The sequence below is a fragment of the Haemaphysalis longicornis genome, unplaced genomic scaffold (genome assembly GCF_048455015.1).
Source record: "Haemaphysalis longicornis isolate Haplotype H1 unplaced genomic scaffold, Haemaphysalis longicornis Haplotype H1 scaffold_7, whole genome shotgun sequence".
Classification (NCBI taxonomy): domain Eukaryota; kingdom Metazoa; phylum Arthropoda; class Arachnida; order Ixodida; family Ixodidae; genus Haemaphysalis; species Haemaphysalis longicornis.
The window spans coordinates 119,742,317-119,760,197 of record NW_027526422.1 but is presented as its reverse complement, the minus strand read 5'-3'; the positions used below and the strand labels follow the sequence as shown (position 1 = coordinate 119,760,197).

The 17,881-nt window shown below is 47.5% G+C and overlaps 1 long non-coding RNA gene and 1 other non-coding gene across 2 annotated transcripts in view; both read left to right on the top strand.

The window, feature by feature from the left end:
• The window catches only part of LOC144144986 (uncharacterized), a 36,971-nt gene extending 26,528 nt beyond the window's left edge, over positions 1 to 10,443 (top strand). Inside the window, exons 2-3 of the long non-coding RNA XR_013317393.1 lie at positions 6,852 to 7,105; positions 9,995 to 10,443. This is a non-coding gene — a long non-coding RNA (uncharacterized LOC144144986). The remainder of the gene's footprint in view (positions 1 to 6,851; positions 7,106 to 9,994) is intronic.
• A 7,366-nt stretch (positions 10,444 to 17,809) lies between these two features.
• On the top strand, positions 17,810 to 17,881 carry Trnah-gug (transfer RNA histidin (anticodon GUG)). The gene has a single exon. It is a non-coding gene; the product is annotated as a tRNA-His (tRNA).

Genomic DNA, 17,881 nt, shown 5'->3' with positions numbered 1-17,881 from the left:
CTCAAACGGATCACGAACAGGAGAGGCGGAGTGAGAGAAGACAACCTCACAAGGCTAGTCCACTCCTTTGTAATATGCCATATCACGTACGTGGCAGCGTATCACAGATGGAACCAAAGCGAGAAGAACAAGCTCAATGTGCTCATCAGAAGAGCGTATAAGCTGGCCCTAGGACTACCGGAAAACACGAGCACGAAGAGACTGCTCCGGCTAGGCATGCACAACACGCTCGACGAAATAGCGGAAGCGCAGCGTGCAGCCCAACTGGAGAGACTCACTACAACAAAGGCCGGAAAAAGAATTCTGGACAATTTAAACCTAACCTATCACAGACAGCAAGGCCCCAAATGCTCAATACCGGACGAAGCCAGAAGATTCATCAGGGTGGACCCTCTCCCTCGGAACATGCATCCAGAGCATAACGCGGGCAGAAGGCAAGCTAGAGCGAAAGCCATGGTGGACACGCACGCAACGGATACATATGTCAGATACGTGGACGCGGCGGAGTACGCCAACAGAGACAGCTATGCCATAGTAGTGGTGGACAACGAAGGGAAAACAAGAACAGCAGCCAGCGTGAACTGTAAGAAGGCTGAAGAAGCCGAAGAAATAGCCATTGCCTTGGCCCTTGCTGATCAAGACTGCATGACAATTGTCAGTGACTCAAGACAAGCAGTCAAGAACTATGCCAAAGGAAGGATCAGCCCTAAGGCCATCAACATCCTAGAGACAACAGAAATAAAAAAACGAAACGTCAGAATCAAGTGGATACCGGCACACACCGGAAAAGTATCGGAGGAAAACACAAACCACAACGAAACGGCAAATGCTCGGGCGCGAGAGCTAACGGACCGCGGCCGAGAGGAATGCCCGGAGCTGTGGTACATCAACAAAGACAGAATGACAGGATACGATGAAATCACTAAACTGTACAGACTGGCAAGGAGAGAACTGCCACAACCACACAAGAGCCTAAACAGGAGACAGGCTGTCCTGTTCAGACAGCTACAAACAAGAACGCTGCCGAACCCAGCAGTACTACACAAGGTGTACCCGGACGCGTACCCAGACGACAAGTGCAAGGTGTGCCGTGACGAAAGAGCCACCATGGAACACATTCTGTGGGATTACAAAAAGCATCCGGATGAAGCACGAAGACGGATATTCCCGCCGTCGCTCGAATGGGCGACGCGGACAGAAGACCAAGAAACGCAACTCAAGGCCATCCAGCGGGTCATCGAGGCGTTAGCCAGGCAGGGACTCGGCGAGCCTGAAAAGGCGAGTCGAGACACTTGCAGGCGCGCCAAGAAGACGACGTAGGCCGCGTCTAAAGCGCGCGCGCTTTACTGCAGGTCAAATAAACGTTTTTCCAATCCAATTAAGTAAACTATGTTAGTTTGATTTAGGGGCGAAGCCCCTTAAAGACTCGGGCTGTCGGCGTCTCATGTCGGCGTCGTAATCGTCATAAATGTAGTCATGGTACTAAAACACCCGTAAACTCGTTCACGCCCCCCGCTAATTGTAATGCGTACTAAAAATCACCGGGACACTCGTTTTGAAAGGATAAATTTATTACCAAAAAATCCTGGTATCAATGATACAACGTAACAACCAGAAACAATTAAACAAGTGCAGCGTCGGTTGCTACAAAACTAATAGAGCGCGAAGGCTGCAAGTAACAGACACTTACAGAAACACATAAACAGCTTCAAGTTGATTGTAGACAAAAGATTAACATACAAACAATTTGGAGTTGCTTCCAACCAAAAGATTAACATGCGAGGTAAACAATGATACAAAAACATTCGCTGCAAGAATGCAGCAATATACAGAAAAGGTTTGCTTTTATGTCACAACGGGGACTGTACCGCACTAACATACAAATCAACACCAAAATCACTTGTTACAACGAAAATCCGTGACACAGGTCTGGAAAACTGGCATGAATAATAACCCTTTTGTTCGAAACCTCAATAAACCGGGTAGACCAATGTCGCAGAAACTCTTCCTCACCAAAAAGGCCAACTCGCCTTCCAAAAAGGTCACGAGGTGTTGTCTGAAAAAGGAAAGCAAGGGCCACTGCATAAGTAGCCTGCGATTCTGTACTACAGCCCTGCAGCGATTACGCCATAGTATATAATCGCCCATTACTACGAATAGTTTGCCTATGGGTGTGCCAGGGCACGGTTCTCTCATTTGATACCGTGCAAGCCCCAAAGTTGGAGCGGCACGGTGTATGATGCGCCAATAGCAACGCGCAACACTGCAGCTTGAGAAAGTGTGAGCCTTGGATTCTGGTTGACCGCAGTTGGGACAGGTATAGCTCTGTGTTACTCCCCAGCGAAATAATCTGTCTTTTGTGGGAAGAATTCGCCACGCTTTTTGCCACTGGATGTTTTTGGCGTCCTCTGGCAGCCTACCTGAAGCCAGCCGTAACCAGGGGAAATCTGGTGGATCCACACGTCTGCCCGATCTCGCAGTAACTATTTTTTCTCACAGCCGGGCAGGTTGTTCATTCACAAAATGGAGATCAGCATCCAGTGCACGAATTTTCTTAGCTAAAGTAATGACGGCCTTGAAGAGTCTTGACGGGATAACTGCATTGGGGTGCAGGTTTCTGGCCAGAGTTGGACAAAGAACAAGTCTAGACAAACCGAGAAAGTATAGGATCAGAGGTCTGCCCGGAGCTTCTACGTCACTGAGAAATAAAGAGACGACTTTAAGGGCCAACAACCGGCTCATAAGGTCGATGCAAGAGAGACTATAGCCCCCAGAGCGGCGTGGGAGGCGCAGGGCGTCCCTCGCTAAACGCTCCGTGCTTCCATTCCAAAAGAAAGAATAAATGTCGCGGGACACTTTGTGCGTAACAGGATTGGGAGGCAGCATAATCCTGGATACAAAAAAGAATTTAGCAAGGAAAACGCATTTAATCAGATATGATTTCTCCGAAAACGAGAGGTTCAAAGACCTAGCCCTGGCAACATTCTTTTGAATATCATCAACTAACTCGGGCCACATGTCTGGAGAAACACCTTCTTCGATAAATTTGACGCCGAGAATCTTCAGGTCTCGAACTATTTTAAAGATATGGATGGGGGCGAGTGTAGCGTTTCCCAGAGGGAGTACAGCACTTTTTGTGACATTTAACTCGGCACCTGAAAGTCAAGCATAAGACTCGAAGTCCCCTAAAACAGCCGTGAGGCTATCAGTGTCCCGGATAAAAATAGTCACGTCATCTGCGTACGCAGACACTTTAACCGAGCCTTGTCCGGGCAGAGGGAGACCCCTAATTTTGGGACACTCGTTTACGCCTCAAGCTAGAGAATTTCGTGCTTCAAAGGCAAGAGATTTTACAGCAAAGATACCTCTACCCCCCCCCCCCTCCCTCCCCCCCAACGCTTTCATCTCCGATGGCCAAAACGCCAAGGCGTCAAGAATACACTTCTGCACTGCATGCTTCGCCACTCCCGAGGTTTCACGTTAGTGGAGATGGCCCGGGATTTGTTTTCTTTTATGTCTGTCTAGGTGCGGGGCGCGGAATATCAACGCTTTTAATTAACGTTCTGCATCGCGCGTGAAGTGCCGGGCTTGTGCGTATCTCGAAGCATAAGATGACGGCGAGAAATGCCTCCGAGAAGAAGAAGAAGAAGAAGAAAAGGAGCAATGGGGTGTGACCTTCATCGCCGGCTGTTTCTCCTCCTGGTCGCCGTCGCACGGCCTCTGCACGGTGCGAGGGCAGTGCACCGGCGGGGCTGGCTACACCCGCCACCAGAGTTCTTAACGCCCTGCACAGTCACGGAGCGAGGTTTCACCGACCACCAGCGTGGGCTCATCGTGAAGGCGCACAATGACTACCGCAGCCGGGTGGCCAAGGGCGGACTGCCCGGATTCGAGCCTGCGGCCGACATGTGCGAGGTCATCTGGGATGAAGGTGCACGCGGCGGTCGATACATTTATCCAGCTCAATCTGCGTTTTTATTGTTTCTAAGCCAGCGGCTTGTTTCTAATCCTGGCGGCAGCCAGTAGATGGCCATTGTTCTTTTCCTTCGTACAGCGCCTTTATGCAGATATATCAACAGCAGCAGTGTCAAGAGTATGATGCAAGGATGGTGGCTATAAGAGCAAGACTAGATCTCAAGAAAAGGAGACGAAAGTAGCAAAAAGACGCAAACCCTACTTGAAGTCTGGAAGAGACATGGCGCCGGAGATTAGAATATTGCTTCTGGATAAATGCGGATCACAAACGGAGATCGGAGAAAGTGCACACATAATCAATGGCAACCTAACGACGAGATATAGAGAGTCAGCGGTGTCTGTACGAGGAAAGAACACCTAGAAAATAAATGGGCTAACTACCCATAAAATCCCGAAATAAATTGAGCGGCGCCCATGTCATCTTTGTGCGCCTGCTGCAAGTAGAGAGGGTTGAGTCAGGAATGATTTAGTTTTTTTTTTTTTTAAAGTTCCGCCTATATGTGCAATACAAATATGAATACACCGATACCGATCGTAGTGCCCTGCACAAAGATTCACGCGTCCGTGCTTGCTCCGAGACGATGACGCAGTACCGTCAAAATTTATAGAAACTCCCGTGCGAATTACGGTGGGAATGGACCGAGCCCCTGTAAACGATGTTTCAATACTATACACAAACATAATTCCGGGAGGACATTCTTCTGGGAAAATAGGAAGGACCTAAGCATGGGCGTCCGGAAGGTGGGGCAAGGGGGGCAACTGCCCCCCCTTGGAAATTCGGATATTTTTATGCACTACAAAAAAGCTGCACAGCTTGGTTGGCCCATAATTAAAATAACTTTGCCCTGAAGGACGGAAGAGAGGAGAGAGCGACACCAACGTTCTCTCCTTTGTCCCGTCCTTTAGCGCAAAGTTTTTTTTTTAATTATGTACGTGAACCAACTAGCGCAACAATCCACGCTACTCAAATAACTAGCACACTCAGGCCCTGCGTATCCGTATGGAACGCACTTCAGGACTGCGGTCAACATTGCACTTTAGACACTAACATTGCCGGTCATGTGACGGCAGTGAAACAGACTGCCTGTGCTGGCTATTCAAGATAGCGAACAATTCTGAAAGGTTTCACGTTTTTTTTTTTTCTCTAAACTCTAAATTTATGCCGTCTTACCGCAAAAACTTCAGTTTTCGGACAAGGTTGCAGCTATATCTAGCAAAAAATCTTCACCGCTACACCTAGTTGGGAGAGTGTAACATCCTCCCGTGCCGTCCCATCCCCTTGTACACCCTTTCCTTCGAAATTGCGAAATGTCGGCACCACTGAAGCCCCGAAACAAAACCTATAAATGAGCCCCTCAAAACGCTTGTACGCCTGTATTGCATTGAAAGCCAGGGAGGCGAGTAGTATCTTTATTGCGTGAGCTATTCCAACAGACTTCATCACACATGTCATCTCGCAATTTGCCCAGAAAAACCAGAAGCGTCTGCAGCTGCTATTCAAGGAAGGTTGACGGAGTGCAGTTCTATGTATGTGAATGTATTGTACTGTTCCATGGGCTGGTGATCAGTTGGCGTGAGCCGAGAGCCCTCACGCAGCGAGACTGGCCACTCTCTACAAAGTAACAGTAACTTTTCGCATTTTCTTTATTAACTTTTTTCTTTTTTCGGTAGTAAAATCCAATGTATATCCTCCAAGTCTGGTTCTAATTCTCTGTTTGTACTTTTTGTAACCACAAATAGCGCATGTGGTGCTATCCAACCGTACACCTCCTCCCCCCTGCTAATGGATTCCCCCCCTTGCAAAAAGTTCTGCGGACGCCCTTGGACCTAAGCTTTGTATGAAATACGTCCAGTGACACAATGTATCCCTACGAAGCGCTACATCCCTAGTACCTTTAACCCTTTGAGGGTCGAATTTTTTCGCCAAATGCGTCCCCCCAGGGTCGATTTTTTTATTGCTGATTTGAATTCTACGGACGAATCTATATCGAGAAAAAATAATCAAAATTTTTTTTTTGCGTGACCGCAAAGTGACCAGAAAATCATTTGTGTTGTTACATACATGTGGTTTATTATGCAGTTACACAAGAAAAAATGTAAATAAAAGCGAGAGAGTAACAAGCCGGCACCTTTTGAGTGAATCAAAATCAGATAGACATCAGTTTCGCGGGCGCAAAAAGCGGGAAGCGCCCGGAGGACGATACCCAAATGCAAGCCTAGGGAGACAAACTTAGTTGAAACATAAGAAGTTTAATGTGAACGTATAATGACCTTGGGAACATTTATTAGATACGCCCTTAAGGCTTCACTACTTCTCCCAAGTGCATTGCATAATTTTTTTCTAGAATCAATATAGGTGGTCTTACATGAAAAAAAAACGTGTTTTTACTGTTGTGGCCCTGGCTGTCTTCTGCACCAGCACGCATCCTTTCTACTGACAGTCTAATCTAGCATGGCTTCTGTGTGTGATAGTGGATGCAGGAACGCGATATGTAGTGTCCACCACCTCCGTAACAATTGATTATCTCGTTATGCCCCGCAGTTCTATGAACGCTTGAGTCTACTTTCGAGGTGGGGGAAAATTAAAAGCTCAAATTGAGTTTCCGGCCCCAAAGTTACACCCACATTATGCGATAGGAAAAAGTATAGAGGAAGTATATATAGGATTATATATAGGAAAAGTATATAGTATATAGGAAAAGTATAAGTATATAGGATTATATATAGGAAAAAGTGTGCGGAGGAATAATTATTTGCCCCCCCCTCTAATCTTTATCTGTGCGGAATGTAGAACTTACTGGGGTCCTTGTTTATACCTCCATCAAGGGAGTGTCACGCATGACCAAGTTTTTTTCGCGTCTACCCGCATGTCGCAGAACTGGAGTCTGTCGCCCAATCGTACGTAGAGCAGTGCGCGCCCCATGCCGGCGCTGTCGCAACGAGGCGCAACTTCATCGAGGAAGGCCAGAGCCTGTGCATTCAGCCGCTGGCCGCGTCCTCGCAGAAGACGGGCGTGCTGGCTTGCATCGATTCCTGGTTCGGCGGGCACGCTGTGTCATCGCCGGCGGTCATCAAGTCCTTTATAAATGTCAGCGAGTTCGCGAACGGTACCTACGAAGGTTTCACCCAGGTGCGATACATTACTTATCTCAAAGTCGGAGAGGAGCCACGTGACCCCGATTCTTACCTTCTACTTCTGGTTGCGGTTTAATGCTGCAGAAAGAACAGTGGACAACATATAGACGGGACAAGTAACTATATTGGCACAGAGATGTTAAGCAAAGCTGATTGGGAGAGAATACGAGGTGGATGGAGGAGATGTTTTACAGAACGCAGTGTCTAGAGTTCTGCTGCAGGCATGGCTGGAGTGCCGCGCGACGGCGTTCGAATATTTAAGAGTAAGCTAGCACAGGGCGTAGCATCTGTCGTAGTGTAGAGTGACCGTCTTAGCTTCTTCATCCGAAATACGGTGGTTCGAGACCGGCTTTTGCCTTGATTTTTTTCATCTTTAAATGGAACTATAATTTTATGACTTAGGATAGTTTTGGTGTTTTAAATTTTTTTTTGTGTACGTTAGGTCATTTTATGTTAATTTTTGCTCAGGTCAGGGTGCCTAGCTTTACGTTATCTAGAGCGATAGTAGTGCCAGACGAGGCAATTCTGTTACAAAACGCCGGTGGACGTCGATATAGTGGAGTGCTTATAATACCGTCGGACGGCACCCTAGACACGGCCTTTAAAGAAAGCAGGAGCAAAAATTATGCACCCATAACGACGACAATGATTGAACGTCAAGCTTTCTCGTGGGGCATTCCTTGGTTGTCGTCTGAGTTTTGACTTGACTCGCACATGGTCTGGACATTGTCTCGTTGAGCTTCCACTTTGACTCGCCCGCAATTTGGACTTCTGATGGCACCGGCTTCGACTTTGACTCTTCGTCATTCGATTTCGCACGCAGAAAGCTCCGCGTTTATTTATCGTCGCCCTCAGACGGAGGGGTACAGGATTTTTCTGTCTTGTTTTGCACGTCCATGTATGCACCCATATCCCAATCGAAACTGGTTCGACTATGGGTAATGGCGCCACTGGATAGACGTCGGCGTCATAACGTGAGGGACCTAGGTAAGAGGCCAACCACTGAGAGCATTTCAATTTTCCTTCACTTCACCCACGATCATCATCATCGACAGAGAAAGTTGGCGTTCTTGCAGCGCCTTTTGTGGTGCAGATGCCATCAGCGTGACAGGAAGCTTAGATTGAATAAATAAATGGGACTTTCAGTGCTGAATGGAAAAGGCTGAAGTCATTCGGAAGGACCTCCGTCTGACAGCGAATATCCAAGAAATGATGATGACAATAGCAATGGGGATCGTGTTCCTTACCGTGTGGGTTACCGTGTTTGGTCTAGGCCTCTATTTTAAAGTCAGGCTTAGAATACGATTATGGAGACGCCCTTATTTCGTATAAGGAAGTGTATGCTGAATGTATACATGGGTGCCCCGTGTTTCTGTTTCTTTCAATCATAACGCCCACTTGTTGTGTCAACTTCCACATTTTTAAAGTCAGTGCCAAGAGAACGAAAGGAAACCACAGAGGTCTGTCGCCGGAACTTTATTGTGGTGGTACTCTTTGTCCATCTTATCTAGCCGCAAAAACTTTGGCCTGAATATTGGCCGTTCCGGTCTGTTACGTGCCCATTGATCGCACTGTGAGATTTAATTTGACACTCAGCGGCAATTGGGAATCAATTCTTTCGCATTCACAACTCATAAGAAGTACTCGAATGTCTTCAGAGTTTCCTTTCCGCTCCATAGGCTATTCGAAGTTATTAAACAGTTGGTACAGGAATTGTGGTTAGACTGTAGTAATTGCTTTGGTAGGTTGTTGTGACTGTGTGCATTTAATATTCCAGTACCAATATTTTGACGCCTTCTCCCAATGTTAGGAGCACCGACAAGTGGGCAAGCTGGTACGGAGACATGCTAACTAAAAGCGCAGAAAAAACGCGGGACAAAGAGAAGAACTACACAGGACAAGCGCTCTCAATGACCGCTCTTTCGTAAGCGTTTTTCCAGCACTGATGAAGCCTTTGCCCTTCCCCTGCAGTCTACCCCACTGCAGCCTTCGAGAAACATTGTGCACTGCCGTCCTGGACCCATTTGGCACTCTTCGTGGAGATTTCTCACATGCTAGCTTTAACAGGCTTAAAACCACAGTGTTTAGGACATCCAGATAAATGATAAAGTACTGGCGTGGTACACATACACATCACCTGTTGTTTCGCCGAATGTGAAGAAAGCTGTATAGGGGGGATCTTTCCGGGCCGTCTCTAAATAAGTAAACAATCGAACGTGCCGGTTTTCCTATACCCTAAACGTTGAGTTATCCCTTCAACTGCTACAGATGACGTGGTACTTCATGACACCAGGAGGATTGAACTGTAGACAGCTGCCATTAAGAAAGGGCATCATCATCATCGTCAGCCTATCTACACCCACTGCAGGGCATAAGCCTCTCCTATAGATATCTAATTATCCCAGTCCTGTGCTATCTGCGACCAATGAGATCAAGAAGTCTGCGGGGATAAATTGGTCGCGGAAAGGGCATAATAAACATAAACTATGCAGGTCAGCGTGTGATGGTACTTTCCGAGTACAGAAACGTTTCCGCAAATAAAGGAACAGTAAATGAATCGTCATCGTCAGCAGCATCATCATCATCGTGATCATCATTCTGGTTGTGTCCACGGAAGAGCACAACCAGGCCACTCTCCCAAAGACCTCCAGCCTCGCTGCATACCACCTATAAAAGTTTCATTTTTCAGGAACGTTAGTTTGTCGGTTAAGTGGTTGAGTAATTACAGCTGGCATTTTTTATTTACCTTATTTTGTGCTTGTTACGCCCTAGGTCAAGTCGGAAAACGTACCGAAGGACTCGTAATCTGGAAAACCTCTGCTGGTTAACCGTCCTTCTGGTACAACATCAGTTGCCTCGTTTTTCATTCTTCCCGATTTTCCAGCTCGTGTGGTCGCTGAGCCAGTACGTGGGCTGCGGTTTCGCCCTGGTCTCCGCGCAAGACGGCGAGACGAGGAACTTGTACGCGTGCAACTACGACCAGCCGGGGAACCACGCGGGCACGCCCGTCTACCTTGCGGGACCCCCGTGCAGCGCCTGCCCGCTACACACCACGTGCGTCAACGAGACCGGGCTCTGCCGCTCGAACGCCGAGGCCAAGTCCGTCGTCAGCCTCCCAACGACCCGGGAACAGCCGGTTATTACAAGCGGCGCTGGCGCGGCCTGGTCCCGTTGGACGTCGCTGTGGCTGTATTACTCGTCAACTGTTGGAATGTCCACCTTTTTAGTCTTTGTGTTAGCGAAGTAGCCCGTAGAATTGATTACATACATGTCTCGCACTTTCCGTGACACTGCAATGAATAAACTTACTTCAACGGCAATTACAGGGGAAAATTTTATGGTAAGGGAAGGCTCTAGGCCTATTTGGAGAGAATGGTGGAGGGGTACAGTGGTGCTCGGTGGTGGTTGAGGACAACCAGCTGTATATGGGCGTCCGAGGATGCAGGCATACGCATTCACATTTCAACCCAGGCTAGACGCTGCTCAGATGGAGTGGTTCTCAGCACAGAGCACTGGAGGCGCGCGTGGCAGACTCGCAGCTCTAGACTACTCGTGCAAGACCACTGTTCAACGAGAATTGTGCGTGAGTGGGAGGGTAGCGGTATCGACAGTGTAGGAGCTTATGGAAATTGTGGGGTCATCTGTGAAGGGTTTGAGAGAGTTACAGTTGTGTAGTTTGCAGGGCAGGGTGATGTCCGGGAACGTGTCTGGGTGCGACACCGAACCAAAGCGGTGATATAAAGACCTGCTGTGACGCCATGTCATGCAGTACCAAGGAGTCTAAGTGGGGAAAAAGGGTGCTGTAGTCCCTATCTTGAGACACAACAAGTCACTACGGGCTCCACCACTCTTCTTGCCCTCCTGTCTCAATGTTATCATAGGACCGCCATTCAAGTGTGGAAACTCGTTTTCCCCAAAGTTGGGCCATTTAGAGACAAACTATTAATAGCTACCAAAACTGATCTCTGTAATACCACAGCAGTTGCGACAGAAATCGGAACACGATGGGGGTAGAGGGGCGGGGCGGCCCCATTAGCAATGAGACACTGATCAGGAGCAATTAAGTTCACCGAACATCTGAGGTCACATTGTGTAGTTAAATCTATGGGACCATACGTTTTGTTGTTTTGAACGAAGTCTACGTCACCTCACCCACTATCACAGTGATGTCACGCTGGCTTGCAGTGCAATTTGAAGCGATCAAAATCGAACTTCTACAGGTTTTGTGGTAAATAATGATTGTTGGTGTCTTCATGCCGCGCTTGTACATGTTACCCGCGCTCAAAATTCCTTAACTTTTGCAAGACGCATGGTCGAGCGTGTAGTCCGGACCGGGGTGTCGGAACGAAACGAAAACCAGAAACGAAAAACGAAAAAAAACGGAATTTTTGGCCGGAACGAAAACGAAAACGCAACGATATTTATTACTTCGTTCAAGAGCAAAACCGAAAAAAATTTGTTTCGGTTTTTGGTTTGAGTTTCAATTTCATGTGTTTCAGGATTCATTGAATTTACATTCAGCGTAATGGGAAATTGCCGTCGATTGCTGGCATGAAATCGTCTTTCGTCTCTATGGCACCCAGTCTCCTTCAGAAGGATTGCTGCCTGCTTCCATACTCTCTCCATTTGTGCCGATAGGCGCGCTGCTGAGGTCCACGCGTGGTTGTCACGGGCATCTGGCTTCGATGAAGACGTCGCGGCCTTATTTTTGTATTTATTTAGTTTAATAAAATACCCACATTAGCCCTACAGCATTGTTTAGGGGGTGTGATACGTAAATAAACAGGAATATCCTAAAACACGACATAAGAACAAGTAGCAAAGCGTACAACCTTTTGCATGAACACCAGCATACACCACTAGCAGCGTAAAAAGCAGATTACAGCCGCACACTCAACGCAAACAGCTACAAGTCATTTTGCACTTGTAAGCAAGTGCTGCCAGAGCGCAGCGGAAAGTATTTCATAAGGAGCGCGGAATCAACAATGTCGGGCAGGGCTCTCCTATCTATTATAGTATTTTAGAAAAATACGGTTGCAATGCGGAAGTGCGCAATACTTATTCACCAATTTCCATGCTGTTATCCCTTCGTTCGGATATATACGGTGGAAGAAGGGGGAGGGGGGGAGGGGTTCGTTGAAGGTACTGAAGGTAATCCATTGCTACATACTTGCACACAATCTCTTTTGAGATTAAGAACAGGCGTTTTTCAGTATTCCGTGAGACAGACCGTTTTAAACTTTTAACAATAAGATCACAACTATACAAGTTTTTCAAAAATTATATATTTTTCAAAACAATCATTAAGCATCACTTCATCCACTTTAACATAATTTCACAATTCTCAATCCTTTTTTAACAATTTCATAAACATCAATTTTTCTCGCTACGAGCCGTTACGAGCCATTATTTTTTTCGTTCCGGAGCTGAAACGAAACGGAAATTTTATTTATGGAACGAAACAGAAACCGGAACGAAAAACACATCGTTCCGACACCCTGGGACTCCGGACCAACGCCAACAAATCCGCGAGGATGCTGGCGCAATTAAAACAGATATCTTGATTGTTAAAAATTACAATTTTCATTAAGAAAATGTAAAGCAGCCGAACGAGACTAGAGCGGGTTAGTGGCATTTTTTTTGTCTTCACACAATAAAATAACTAGACAACCTTAGGGATTTCTTCAGTGTTACCTTATTAAAAATAAGATGGAACACGGAAGGATGGAGCTAGAAGGGTTTGTGCTGGAAGCAATAAAACAATCATCCTCTATTTGTCAACAACAACAACCATAATAACCATCAATCATCATTGTAGTTATATTAATCGTAATCTTTCATCGTTTTCATCGTCATAATCAGCATCGCCATAGTTAAAATTGTGACAATGTTCCTAATAATCATCGGAATCATCAACAGCAGCCCATCTGTTCCCGCAGCAAGACGAATGACCCTCCCAAAAACCTCCTACACTTTTATCGCGGGTTTTCAGAGTCCCGCCTTTTTTGACCCCCCTCCCTCAATTCTCAGTTAGTCCCTTTGTCGAGCTCTTGGTCTTCTATCTCGTTCACCGTCCCTTGATATTATTTCCGTACAACAGAAGGTCCACCTGGTGTCCGTCATCAGCATTACGTAGCCTGCATATCCACTCCCCAGCGGAATAAATTAATATAAAGTAGAATATCTCCTACACGAGTTTGTTGCTTATCCGTGTTGTGTTTTTAGCCCTGAATGCTTCCCCTACCATTTTAAGTAGAGCTTGTATAAGTAAAGGATGTTATGCTCATTTCATGTCTGAGGACAAAACCTCCCGAGGCTGCACGTGTATTTGAAACGCGCTGCGTTCTACAGCGAGAGGCGCTGGAAAACGAAAACAACCTCGAGCATGGGAGACTGCGCTGTCCAGAGCACACCTCGCCGACCAGGTCATGCTGACGGAGAGGGCGGAACGGGCAAAGACGACGCTTGGACATCTGTATTGAGATGCCACCCCCCATGAATTGAAAGGCTCAATAAAGTCTCTCTCTCCCTCTCCCCCCCCCTCTCTCTCCCTCTCACTATCTATCTATCTATCTATCTATCTATCTATCTATCTATCTATCTATCTATCTATCTATCTATCTATCTATCTATCTATCTATCTATCTATCTATCTATCTATCTATCTATCTATCTATCTATCTATCTATCTATCTATCTATCTATCTATCTATCTATCTATCTATCTATCTATCTATCTATCTATCTATCTATCTATCTATCTATCTATCTATCTATCTATCTATCTATCTATCTATCTATCTATCTATCTATCTATCTATCTATCTATCTCGCTTTTAGCACGCGGTCACCACTAAAGTCGTGCGCCGTTCAAAACATGACTTGGACCTCAAGCTTTTACGTGACATCACTTCGATCTACAACAATAGTGGGCAAGACCGGTTTTAAAAATAAGTAGATTCGGAATGAAGGTGTTTATGTGTCTTTGCAGGAAGGACCGCCATTAACTTTCAAAAGAAATCAAATCTGTTCATACGTTCCACCTAAATTCAGCGTCACCTCGGTGTCGCGTGCCACCTGCACAGATTGGAATAGCTCATGATTTTTCTTTACATGGCTCGTTGAGCCGAAGGTTTCCTTTCAAGGGGCTCAGCGAAACCCCCCGATTGGGCCCCTTATCGCCCCTCGCCTCCCGGCCCCCGCGGGGGTCGAGCGGACGGCGACGGCGCGGGAGATCCGAGTAACCCGCGCGGCCGGCCGGACACGATGCCTCGGGCTCCGCCCGCTACCTAGCGCAGGTAGTTAGATGAGGTGCGGCGAAGCCCTGCGTGGCCTGACCCGCACCTTTCTCGCAGGACTAATCAATAAAGGTCATTTCTCTCTCTCTCTCATTACCAGTAGTACGCAGTGGTTGTATACCACTTCTTTTAATGAGACATGAAACTACACCTCTCAAATAATTGTAAATGCACAGCTTCGGTTTTATGTGCGTGCGCGTCTACACGCAAATCGCAGACCTATTATGGGCACGGTATTCAGCGTCTTCTTCTTCCCTTTGCTCCTCATTCACGCGTCGGGACATACAAGTCGCCTTCCCATATAACGAAAAATCACGGGCCATCTCCCCTAACGTGAAACCTGGGGAGGAGCGAAGCATTCAGTTCATTAGTGTATTCTGGGCGCCTTGGCGTTTTTGCCCACGGAAATGAAACCGTTGGGGTGCAGAGGTATATAGCTTTGGTGTAAACGTCTCGTGTCTTTGAAGCTCGAAGCGTTCCAACGCGAGGCGTTCGAAAACGAGTTTCGCGGTATTTTAGGACCGTGACCACATGAAACGACGACGATGACAGGAAACGCCGACAGCCCGAGCCCCAAGGGGCTTCGCCCCTGAAACTAAACCCAGTTCCAACCAGTACTGAAATCTGCTGAAACAGCGCAGCTCAGTGTGGTTCTCTCGGGCCGGCTTGAACGCCAACGGGCGTTCTCCCGAGAACCGCAGCGCCTTCGCCGCGCAAATTCCAAGGTTCGCGCAAGGGAAGCGGCAGCTAAACATCAGTGGCAGGAGCCTCCCTCCCATTGCGGGACGGAGATGAACCCAGTCCTGAGAGGCCACTGCGCCCTCTGTCGTTGGGCGTTGGAACCATTTTCAGCGAGGTGGTTACCAGACCCACCGATAGAGGCCGGCCGGCAGGTATGAGACCTGCTCTTACCCCCGTGTGACGCACGACCAACAGCAGACGGACGAAAATGCTCGACATACAACAGCTCCGCTTCTAAAACGCAAGCTATCGAGTGAGCGCACAGGCAGCGAGATCCACCTTCACCGTCGGCACTCCCAATATATGGCCGCAGGAACGAGCAGCGGGGCAGCGTTTCGGAGGCAGATCAAAGCCATTCGAAATCGGAAGAGGTAAGTGATTTGCGGAGCAAATCGTGTCAAACGACAAGAGGACAGTGCATTTCGAGAACGCGATGCGAAAGCAGAGAATCGATCAATCGGACAGTGATGCTTTCGCATTGAGAACCCTTAAGAAGGGCTAAGGTGTTTTTGGACTTGATTTCTCGAAATGTGGAATGGTACGTTTCCGACACGCAATAGAATTTCTCGGCAATTTATCATAATCTTTTGTAAACGTTGATTTGTGATAGCCGGTAGATTATGTACATGGTTGGGCCACTATAAATGGGCGTCTGTCAACAATTTTTATTTACAAACAGCTGCACCCTCCACTCTGCGAATCCGCCCAAAAGCCTCAGTGTATGGCCTATTTTGTTTAAAAATTCACGCATCCCACACGTAGGTGGGAGGGCGACGTAAGGCGCAATTGACGTAAGGCGAAGACTTAATTGCGCGCCATTACGAATTCGTTCCTCACAAAGTGCTTTTCGAGATCTCTGCTCCGAAAAACGAGACGCGCTGCTCTCACAAGGCCAGACGACGTTGTTTGCTTCGGCAGGCGGTCGAAGCGTAGTTGGTGGCGGTTCCGTCAGCGCCGCGAACCCGCACGAGACGTTTGCTCGACCTTGGCACAGCTAGAAGGTCAAAGGGACGCTACAAGCGTTTTCTGGGTTAGTACCTGGACTAGTCGGCTTCGCTTAAAATAAAACGCCGGAGCTGCGTCCTGGTTTTTAAAGCAATGCAAAATACAATTTTTGGTTTGAGGAGAAACGCTTGTAGGGTAATTCTTCTCCTGCACCGGTACATGCAGCAAAGTAGAAGAGGTTCATTTTGTGAATATAGGCAAAGAAAGGTTTTCTTCTCAAATTAAAAAAAAAAAACAATTGGGGCGTCACAACTGCCTGTACTATTGCCAACAAAACATTGGCCGCGTATCTGATCGCTCGCTCTGCTCGCTCCGAGTTTTAGCACTGTGTATGATCTGTCTGTTACGTAGTTCCCGTGTTGACCAGACCCGACTGCGCCTGCGCGCGAGGGAAGGGCGAGGAGGCGCACCCCACCGTGGCGAATGCGCGAGCATGGCGAGGGCCGTCCCGCGAAACTAATCCACTCTACCGCGACGTATGCGCAAGTGCCCAGACTGGTCCCGGTCAGCACGGTAACCACGTACAACACGGAGCACATGGAGTGTTAAAACTCTCTATTCTTCTGCGGCCCGTGCCCCGCAACACCATCTCCTCTTTCTACCTCTCACAGCTCACATTCTTCACCGCCGTTTTCGATCCTCAGGTAATGACTGCAACGGAGATTTTCTCAGTTCAACTTTCCCCGGTTCGCACTGCTCGTGCGCTTCACCTTTGAACCGTTTGTTTCCGTTGGGCTTGCAGCAGCCCGAGCCTGCCTCACTGTGTCGGTGCAGGCAGCGTACATGTGTGCGTGTTGGCTCGTAACTTTACCCTACCTTTCTTACTGCTATAAAAAATATTCACTACATTTCAAGAGCGCATCCCTCGTGTTACAAGCTTAGAATACCTGTTTAGCGGCGCTTGGTTTTGTCTCCATCAGCCAATATTGCAAGCGGACCGATATGCGTCAGAGCTCTAGTGCGGTTACGTAGCTGGGGAGTCGCCAGCCTATTCTATGTTTTCCTCCTGGAATGGCTTATTCGTGCTATTCTAACGACGCAATCTTTCGAATGAACCAAACTTGTATTTGCTTTTATTGACCACTCTAAGTCGATGCTTCATGTTTGCAATTGTAAAAACAATTCTTACGTGCATTCTTAATTGAAATAACGCCAAACTCTCAAGTATATAATGAGGCTTTATCTGAAGTACGCGTAATGTTTTTGTGTGTGTGTGTGTGTGTGTGTTCGTGTGTGTGCGGAACCATGGGTTGACAGGATGAGGCATGTCATCAGTTTCAGTAGTTTCGAAACACCTCGACTGCGCATACATCGTGTTGAACCATACCTTTCCCGTTTCTTGACCGCTCGGTTGAATTGAGTGACAGATATACAGAAGGACAGAAATTTCGCGTTTGCGTAGCGCGAGAAAAGCTTTCGTTTTGAAAAAATAACCTGAGCTCTTTTGGCCTTGTTTCGTCAAACCGAGTAAGCTGCGTAAGTTGAAAGCTCCACTGAGTGTTTCCGTAGTGCCCGTTCTGGGTCTTCCCCCTCTTCCCCCCCCCCCCCCCCCCCCTTGTTGTGTTGCCGCTTACCTTGACCTAGTGTCGCAAAACCAGTTCGCGCAACTCCAGAGCACTCGATCTTTTTCCCTCTGTTTGTCGTCCTCCCGGGCAGCCGTGATCGTATAGTGGTTAGTACCTTGCGTTGTGGCCGCAATAACCCAGGTTCGAATCCTGGTCACGGCA